This window comes from Athene cunicularia, assembly GCF_003259725.1.
Source record: "Athene cunicularia isolate RWA chromosome 7 unlocalized genomic scaffold, athCun1 chr7_part1, whole genome shotgun sequence".
Taxonomy (NCBI): Eukaryota; Metazoa; Chordata; class Aves; order Strigiformes; family Strigidae; genus Athene; species Athene cunicularia.
Window position 1 is genome coordinate 11095750 of NW_020799107.1, and position 9626 is coordinate 11105375.

The 9626-nt window shown below is 46.3% G+C and overlaps 1 protein-coding gene across 1 annotated transcript in view; it reads left to right on the forward strand.

The window, feature by feature from the left end:
- TWIST2 (twist family bHLH transcription factor 2) overlaps window positions 1-7383 on the forward strand; it is a 38045-nt gene extending 30662 nt beyond the window's left edge. Inside the window, exon 2 of the mRNA XM_026852726.1 lies at window positions 6614-7383. The gene's annotated coding sequence lies outside the window, so the exon portion shown is untranslated. The remainder of the gene's footprint in view (window positions 1-6613) is intronic.
- The last annotated feature ends 2243 nt before the right edge of the window (window positions 7384-9626 follow it).

A 9626-nucleotide genomic window follows, 5' to 3' on the forward strand; every position in this document is an offset into this window, starting at 1 on the left:
CCCAGTGTATGTCCCAAACCGCTGGTCATGAGGCCACCTCGAAGCCAGCTCCGGCAGCCACCCTTCCTCCAATTTAGCGCATCTCTGATGCTTCATGATGGCTGCAAGTTTAACGGTGCTGTGATAAGAGCCAAGCCAAAATAACTCCCCATGCTTCCTGCCTCAGGCCTGCTTCATATGGCTCACAGAAACACTCAGCCTGTGCATAGTTGGAAGGCGATTTTGGGAGGCTCAGAATGAGGTCAAAACAAACTTAATTTCCTCCAGGTCCAGGTGGGAAGCTGTTTTGCAAGTCGGACAATTTGCATGCTGCCTTTCAGCTTTCCACCCACTGCCATCCCAGCCTCCAACACACAGTCACGGGGAAGCCTTCAGCATTTTTGGAGCACGGCTGTTTTCCACTCTCCCTGTGCTCCAAAACAGCTGGACCATTTTTTGCCCAGGCTTCAGAAAACAAAAACAATGACAAGAAAGAGGAATCACCGTTGGGCATGGAAAATTTTCATCTCAAGCAACATAAGTTTCAGAAGGTTTTGAGCAGATAAAAAACCACAGGATGCTGGAAAGCAAAGCATACAAACCTGACCGTGGATATTACTACTGATACTTGCCATATGCTTTTTTAAAGCAGCCATACTCAAGACAGCTGGAAGCGATGGTCCCCGTTCACCAAGCTCAGGAATGAGGAAGGTTAAGGGTGAACTGGGGGAATTCAGCGGTGAGCACCTCATGTAGGCACCCTGCCCGTGACGATGACAGCCTCTGCCAAATTAGGTGATTTCTGTGTCCCCAGCAAGATCCTTCTTGGTATCACAGACCTCTACACTTCAACCTGTCTTAATGGCAGTCCCCTTGGCTGGCAAATCTGTGGTTGAGTTGGGTCACAGAGGTGGGTAGAGATGAGCACAGGATGCTTGCCAGAGCCCAGGTTGCCTGCTACAGGTTGCATCCAGCCCACTGTCCCAGTAGGCAGGCGAGACAGATCTCTCATGGCCAGAAGTAATCCAAATTCAGACTTTCTGGCCTGAGAGTCAATATGCTGAGATTCGTCCTCCCCTCCAGCTTGGCATTTCCTAATCTAAAAAAGAACAATCCAATTGCTGGAGCTGCTTGCTTTGGCATTTCAAAAATTCACGCCAGCCCATGCTGACCTTTTCTCTCCGAAGGCACGGGGGCTGACACGTGCACCCCCAAGTCACGTTTTGCATTGTTTGCTGTTGTTTTTCCCTGTTCCTGTGCCTACGGGGCAAGACGCACGCAGCGCTGGTGCGGCGGGCAGGCGTACCGGGGGCATGACATAATGCAATAACCGAACTAGCCGCATTTATTTATTTTGAAAAAATATTAAGGGCAGCTGCTACTTAGCGCCGACTGAAACATTTTATTGATTTTCTAAAGCAAGAGCGTCCGCTTTTGTGCTGTAACACAGCATTGCTTGAACCCGGTGGTTGGACTATTCCAGAATAACTCATCTATGTCACATTTTCTTCCTCTTGATAAATATATAAAGGCTCTCCAGCCCTGAAGATACACACGCGGGCAACAACCAGAGAGGTCACTGCCTGACATGCTTGCTCAGGTGTTATGTCCAAGCAGATCCAACTCAACAGGGGACTTCTCCTTCCCCATTCACCCTGTAACTTGCCCATAACATCTTATCAACTATTGTTGATAACAACCTAGTACAGCGGAACCTTAAATAACAGCATGGATGAGGACCAGTGATAGCCCAAGAAGGCTTTTGTTTTATGTTTCCCTATATTGATCTTTTCTGGTTATTTTCATTTTGGAAAGATGAGTTTTGAGATGGTGGTGATGGGGATCTCTAGCTGAGTTTGGCACTTTCTCATGAGCTGGTTTAACATTTGTTTCCTTCGTGCATGTTTGTTTCCCAGGGAGGAAGATCACAAGAGCTCTTTTGTCACCCATGCCCATCACTGCTGCCTGTTCTGCTTGTGTCCTACTTCCTCACCCCAGGCAGCCCCACTGTTCTCCAGCCTGCCTTGCAGCAATGCTGCTCCCGACTCCAAACCTCCACAGCTGCCAAAAAAGCAGCCCTTGAAGTTAACATCCCATTAAAATGAATGTTGTGGGGATACTTAAAAAGCAGGCACAGTCTGGGGAGGGAGACTTCAAAGGAGGCAAAACACGGTGGCAGGGACAGTGCCAAAGGCAGTAGAGCTGCCGGGACATTGTGGGTCGGTGGGGAAACTGGCCAGGACTGCTGGGGCAGCCACACGCAGGGTCAGTGAGGAGCGTGCCCGCTGGTGTCACTTATAAGAAGTTCATTATTGCAATTCAAACTCCTTTCAGCAAAGACGCTTGGTCAGAAACCGCCTCCACTCCGGAGGTGCCTGAAGGCAGCTCCGTCAGCCCACGGGCAGCGTGCCCTGCACTGACCCACTGAGCAGGGCTGGGGTCTCTGTGTTGACCCATGTTGTTTTTTACTTCCCCAAGTTGAAGGGGAAGGGGGGAGGAAACAGTCTATAAATTTCTTGGTGATTGCTGAAATCAGTACCAGCTGGCACAGGGTGAGCGACTGGCGTGTACTGCACCCTGCCGCCACTCACACCCCTCATCCCCCCACTCACCGCCTGACCCCAGTCCCAGCCCCACACACAAGGCAAGAAGGTGGGCCAGCACCTTCCCGGTAGGGATTTTGGCTGGCTGAAGCCTACATGGAGAAAGAGAGGCTGGGCCCCAGGGGAAGAACCATTTTTTTACATTCTCAACTTTAAAAGAATTTGAAAAAGCATCCTATAAAAAAAAAAAAAACAACCAAACCAACACCCCCACACACAAAAAAACCACTAACAAAACCAAACACAAAACCAACAAACAAACTCGAACAGTTTTGCTGCATTTTTTATTTCATTTGCACTCTTGGTCATGTTATGGAAATTATTTCAATCCCTTTGTAACCAAAACCACCCTAATCCTATATAAGCAAAGACCCTGGGGACATGTTGCAAAATTTCCTGAAACCAGGGCTGTGCTCTTACTGCCACCTTACATCAAGCCAGCAGCTCTCAGCTCTTGTGGTTTGCATGCTCTGGTCTTGGGCTGGGAAATGCTCCTAAAGCAAGGAAAAAAACAGAGCAACTGGACTTTAATTCACAGAAGAAACTGCACTGGGTCTGTGATATAGCAGTGCATAACGACTATATTCTGTGTTACAAGCTGCGGTGTAAGAGAAACCCTTGGAAACCATATTCAGAGAGTGCTTCACCATGTGTCATCTCTCAGTCCAGCTACTGTAATCATGCAGTGTTATAATGTAGTATTATGCCCTTCAGCTATGCCTTGGAGAGTCACAAGGTGCCTTATGGGCACCAATTGACTAAATCCCAGATGCTCTGTAAAAGAGGAAGGGATGTACTGCAGTTTCCCAACCAGGGAAACTGAGGCACATGCAGACCTCTGCAAGGTCCTGCCATGCTATCACACCAGTTTAGTGCCAGGAAGAAACTCTGCACCCTCTCTGTGAAATCCACTTTGGACTTTGCTGCTTCTTTTAAGAGTAAGTCCCATAGCTCCATACCTCACCATAGGAAACCTGCAGGAGCGCATTCAGAAACCTCCGTGGGTCTGGTTCACAGGAGCGGAGCTGAGAAGTGCCACAGGAGTAGCCGCCAGCTGAGTGCCTTGGCAGGCTTTGACGAGTGCCTTGCTGAGTCTCTCTGGGATTAAAAGATCATAAACATGAAGCACGACCTTGGGAGGGTCCATTAAAGCACAAAATCATTATGGAAAAGCTCTCTATAATTTAAGAGGGGACGGAGCCAGAAAGGCCCCACTGACTCATTTTATAGCTCCTGAAGGCAAGTGGGGCCATGCTTCCCCTGTTGGTGTATGAGTTGGAGGATGAGAGCCAGCCCTTTGGGGGCCCAGGCACAAAGCACTGGGTTTACTGAGACACTTCAAGGTGGGCTCCAGAAACAAGGGGCGGGAGGAGGCAGCCACCACTGGCTGCAGTGGTGTGGCAGCACTGGTTAGGAGCAGAGAAAAGACCAGCCTGCAGGTGTTTTGGCGTATTATCCGTCTTACTCAGCCAAGACTCAAACTGCAGTGAGCAAGGACCAGTTTTCTGACATGAGGATTACAAGACAGAATCAGAGCATAATTTGTCCCCCGTTCTAAGCAAACTGAGAAGCCACTGAAGTTCCCTCACCTTATTAAGCTCCATGTGGGATGCTATCAGGTTTTTAGTACAGTACTGCTCTATTTGGGTGACCTGGAGGGGGTAACTGAGGGGGAACAGGTTGGGTGTAGACATCATACATCTCATCACTTCTCTGCCTGCAGTGGACGTTTCCACACATCCCACTGCCAGAGTGAGTCTCTGCATGCATCAAGAAGATGCTCACCTCCTTCTGTTACCGTTTAGGTGTTTTCAAAATTGTAATTTAGAGCCAGATTTTCAAAAGCAGTCAGCATCCAACATCCCAAAGGTCCAGAGAAGAAGAAACAGAGGGAATGGGTGATACAGGGGCTGTTTTTTCATCTTGTGTACTTCTTTCCTTCTATCGTGCTGACCGATTGAGTGTGAATGAGCAGATTTTACTCTTTGATTTACTCTTTTGAATATCTGGTAAGAACAACTAGCAAAATGTTACACTATGTGAACTGAAACACAAGTACCTGTCAAAACTGGAGAGAATAACCTCTTCATAGCCAGGTGTAGCAGCTTCCTTTGGGTGACCTCTATATCTGGTCATAATATTGCTCCACCAGCTGAGATAGGTTGCCTTAGTGTGCAGTGGACGATCACAGAAAAGAGCAGTGGAAATAGTCTGCCACATTATCTGGTCCTGCCATGGCTGATAACCAGGCATTAGCCAAGTAATGGCTGAGCAGCAGCAACGTCTGCCCACCATGACCCTGGTCCTCGTGCCCTGTGTGGGATGGGAAAGGATGGGTTAAGCCCTGGGAGCATAGGAGAGCCATGTCAGAGCCCTGCGTCACAGGGTAGATCTAGCTCATTCACCTAGCTGTAACTGGGAAGCCAAAACACCCTGTTAGCATTGAGCTTCTGTGAAATTCCCCTTTTTCCAGTTGGCCAGAGCCAAAAGAGCTGCTGGAAACTAGAAAGGACCGGTGGAAACAAGATCCCACACTATGGCTGCAGCCAGAGCAGGGCTTCTCACCCAGGGTTAAAGACGTCGGCTTGCAAATCACGAGCTTTGCTCTAAGAGCAGCTCTGTGCCGACCTCTCCCATCTTGGGTGGGATGGAAAAAGTCAGTGGAAACAGATCAGCTCAGTATTGCTTTCTACCTGGTCTCACCTTGTTTTACATGGCAACCAGGTGTAGAGAAGTGTAGGGCACAGTGATACTCCTCTAGCTGGCAGTGAACATCCTCCACGCTTTCTTCGGCTTGCTGGAGAAAATAATTTTAAAAAAAGACCATCAGAAAATTGCTCCATGGTATCTTCCTCCTCCCTATATTTTATTTTCCTTTCCCATGTCCCTCCCCAGCTAGGGCTGTGGCAACGTCAGCATTAGGAAAGGGCCAGCCTGTCATCTGTCCGACGTGCACATACACAAACCACTGCTGCTTGCACACACCAAGCAGTTAAGCTTTCCTAAGTGGTCCTGGGCAGTCTGTCAAGTCCGTCTGCAGAATGTGGTTGTAATTAGATAATTAATAACTTTGAGAAGGAAAGGAAAGGAAATAAGCTAAATGGAAGTTTTCCTTAGTGGGAGGAAATAATTATATCTGCTTTTTGATATATGAGCTGAGGTGGCTTTCTGAGGGCAGAAACAGCATCTTGCCTGCAAAACCATCCCTCCCCCAAGTTCGATGGGATCTCCCATGGGCACTGCTGGGTCACAGAGTTTGTCCCATCAGCCCACAAATGAGCAACAGCAGGTTGCTGCAATCAGAGTAAACCCCACGGGTAGCAGGGTTCCCCAATATGTTGCTACATCTTGTCACATCCTGATAAATGGGGCAAAGGAGAGATGATACACAGGGTTGGATCACCAGGAATCACATGGAGAATGGGTTTAGCACAACATCCCTTGGGGTTGGAGATGCTGCTGTCAGCATATGGACTTTTTCACGGATGCAGTCCTCCTGCCTGTGGATTTACCATTTCACAGCACAATGCAAAAAAAGGCTGTGGCATTACCAGACTCTGAACTTAGGCTATACAGCCAGAAGTCAAAGGAATTGAGTTTAGGTTGATTTTTTGTGCTGTTGTTTTTGGATGTTCTTAGATATTGCATAAAAGTGTAATCCCAGGATGGAAAGAAAGTGTATTCATTTCCAGCAGGATTTGCCTGGTTTTTGCAGGAGGAGCCAAGAGTCGCTGTGGGTGGGGTTTCTAAAGTCCATCTCACTTGCCTGAGCATCTGATCTCCCTGTTTCACTTGCTTAAGGGAGGTGAGGGCTGCTCCTGGTACACTGGATCTCACCCAGCTGCTGGATTGACCGTGCGCCTCCACGCTGCTGGGACCAGGGGCAAGTTTCAGCATGTGTTCACGGGTGTTCACGAACCACAGATTTGATTTGTAGAGCAAAAGAATTTACCAGACAGCATATCTTAGAAAGATGTCCTGTATTCAGTGGGGTTTTTTTTGTTTTTTTCTTTCTTTCTCCTTCTCTGCAGACTGTCCAGTGTCTGAGACTGAAGTGGAATTGGGATGTATCCAAGTTTGTAGCTTCTGAAACCTTAACAACCTCAAGTAAACTGGTCCAGAAGACCCCTCTTGACCTCCCTTGCTCTGAACTCTTGTGGAGCACTTAGACTGAGCAGAAAACAGCACCAAATCTAACAGTCTGAAACTTTGCAACATCTCTTCCCAAGCGACTGACCAAAGAGAAAAGAGAAGCAACATTCCTGGTTGTTCGTTGTTGTTGGGTTTTGTGTCTGTCTGTCTGTGCATTTGGGTTTCTTTTTTTTCTTTTTTTTTTTTTTTCTGAAAAATTTTAATTCAGGAATACATTTATGAGAAATCTTTGGGTTCGGATTTTACTTCCCCTTAGCTGTATTCTTTTTTGGGGCGTTTTTTGGTCTATTTTTAAAAATTCAAAACCTGATTTCTTGTACAGTAATGTCAAAACTGGACCAAGGCTCTCAGAAAAAAAAAAAAAAAAAAAAAAAAAAAAAGAAGAAAAAAGCCCACCGTGTCCCCAGCTCCCTGCATGATTTGTTTCAAGTACAGCCTGGATTACAGACTGCCCTCCACACTCTACCGCCTCTTCCTTATTGCTCCATGATTTGCTACCGCTCACCCCCCCCCTTTTTTTTTTTTTTTTTTCATTTTCTGTTCCAGTGTATATGTTGCTTATTTGTTTTATTTATTGAGATATTTTTAATGAGCTAAGAGACTGCAATGTCGCTGTGTATACTGCTTCTCTTGCCAATAAAAATAAAGATGTCATGCAGCTACCGGAGGTATGAGATTTACATTCTTGACTGCACAGCTTCGAGCAGAGGCTGAGCCTCTTCCTTGTACCCCACAATATTTCAAAACTCACAGATTTGGCTAAAAGATGTTTCCCAGGTAATGGGTGATGGGGTGCAGAAGGTATGAACATAACTTGTCTGGGCTGATGTCTGCCTGCATATACCAGGAGTAGTTGGTTATTTACTTGCACCCTGGCTCAGGAGGTCTGCTCAGGCTGCAGGTGCTGCGGAGGAGGTGTGCACCTCTTCAGTACTGTGCTCTCCAACACACTGCTTGAGTGGCTTCTGCTCTCAGCAGAGCCCTTTATTAAGCAAAATGCAACGTATCTTAGTATGCACCAGACCCACCGACCGGTCTGCACGCTTGCCTTCAGCTAGAGTAACAAGAAGTTGGTCTCCAGTAAGCTTGCTGATGGAAATGCTAAGGGCAAGCGTTTCTCAAAGAGCAGAGGGAGGGGCTGCATGAACATACAGCGGTGGAAAAAGCTGTGCCCGTGACCCAGAGAGGCCTTTTCATTGTGCCCAGAAAAGATGCACAACCCACAAAAGCCAGTTGCACTACAGAAACAGTCACCCAGACTCGCTGATCTGTTCCTTCTTCTTACCTTCCACTCTGTGAGCAAACACTGGTGGGCTTTGCTAGTGCCCGCTAACCTTCCTCCACTGCCTTGCAGAGCCCTGTCAGACCCTCAGTCATACTCATGATGAAGCCAGGTCATAAATAACATGTTTAAAAATAATTTAGTCTGGAAAAAAAAAAATCCTTTAAAGAACAATCACTATGGATCTGGAAACATGGGGCTAAATTATCCCAAATGACTTTTTGTTTTCACACCCTTTCACTGCTTCATTAACAGCAATGCTGGATAGTTTGAGAGCATCTGGACTGCCACACTGAGGTGACAGAGACATTGGTTAAAGGGCAGGTCTCTGGCAAAGGCAGTTTGGGACTGTCAGCATTTGTTGGTGGGATTATCAACTCGATTTTGCAAAGCAAGAAGTGAAACAGACCTTTGTAAGAAAAATGTGCTCAGAAATTGTCTGGGAGTGATGTATTGGAAAGGGAAAGAAAAGATGGTGAAGGATAATTGACTCCGAAAAAAAAAAAAAAAAAAAAAAAATTAAAAAATAAATCATGTCATTCCATCTAAACCAGCTTCAGAGAAAAACATTTTAACATGCCAAATCAAGAACATACATGTGTGTATCAGATGTATTAATTGCCTGATACGTTTCAGAGCTGCAACATCAAATGTTTATTTTAAAACAAGAGTAGTTGCATAGAGTAAAATACATCACATCCATTAGAAGTTCTTACTTTCTGAAAAGTAAATGACATCTCAGCCTAGGCTTTTGGTACCAGCAGAGCCAAAAATACCATTTAAGAAGGTGAATTTAACAGATGTCATGTGATGCAGCATGTCATGCAGCAAAGAGAATGACTCTTTTTTTCTCCAGGGTATGAATGTTTGTCTGTTAATTTCTGCAAATTTGTGAATCTTTAAAGATGCTCCAGATTGCACCAAACTGATTTCACCACAAGGAGTGACATTTTTCCATGCACGGGCACCCAAACCCAACTTCAGCCTTATTAACGGCTTGTCAGAAGAGCCTGCTGTGCTGCTGCTTCTCTCCCAGGACATGACCAGGACCAGGAGGAGATGGCCAGACTTAGCCAAGCCACAGGCCAGATGTGTGCAGCTGTAGCAGTGCCACCAGAGCTGCCATGTGCCTTCCTTAATGCTACAAAGGGTCAGGGCTGCTGAACCCCATGCTCTGGTGCCATGCATTTAACGACCTGTCATGGTAGCTCAAAACGTCTGGTCTCTCTCTCTGCAAAGTGCACTAGCAACTACTACCAAAAATAAATGCTCACAAGCACTTGATGGTACCTTTTCCATGAATTCCGGGGGTTAGTCAAGGCTCTTGTGGGTGAATGGCCTTCAAGAGGCAAATTTGGAACCCAGAGGTATGATACAACTTTTTTTTTTTTTTTTTTTTTTTTTTCCCAGAAGAAAAAGTACTAACTTTAAAAGCTGGTCAGGCCAGTCGGAAAACAGCCATGCCTTGGGGCTTGGATGAGTGGTTTCAGTTCCCAAGTGGACAACTGAGACTATCAAATGCTCCAGAAGGTCCTGACAATTTGAGAGTTGTAAACTCTCCAGATCGCAGATCTTTAACAGAAAACACACTTGAATTGATGAATAGAGAG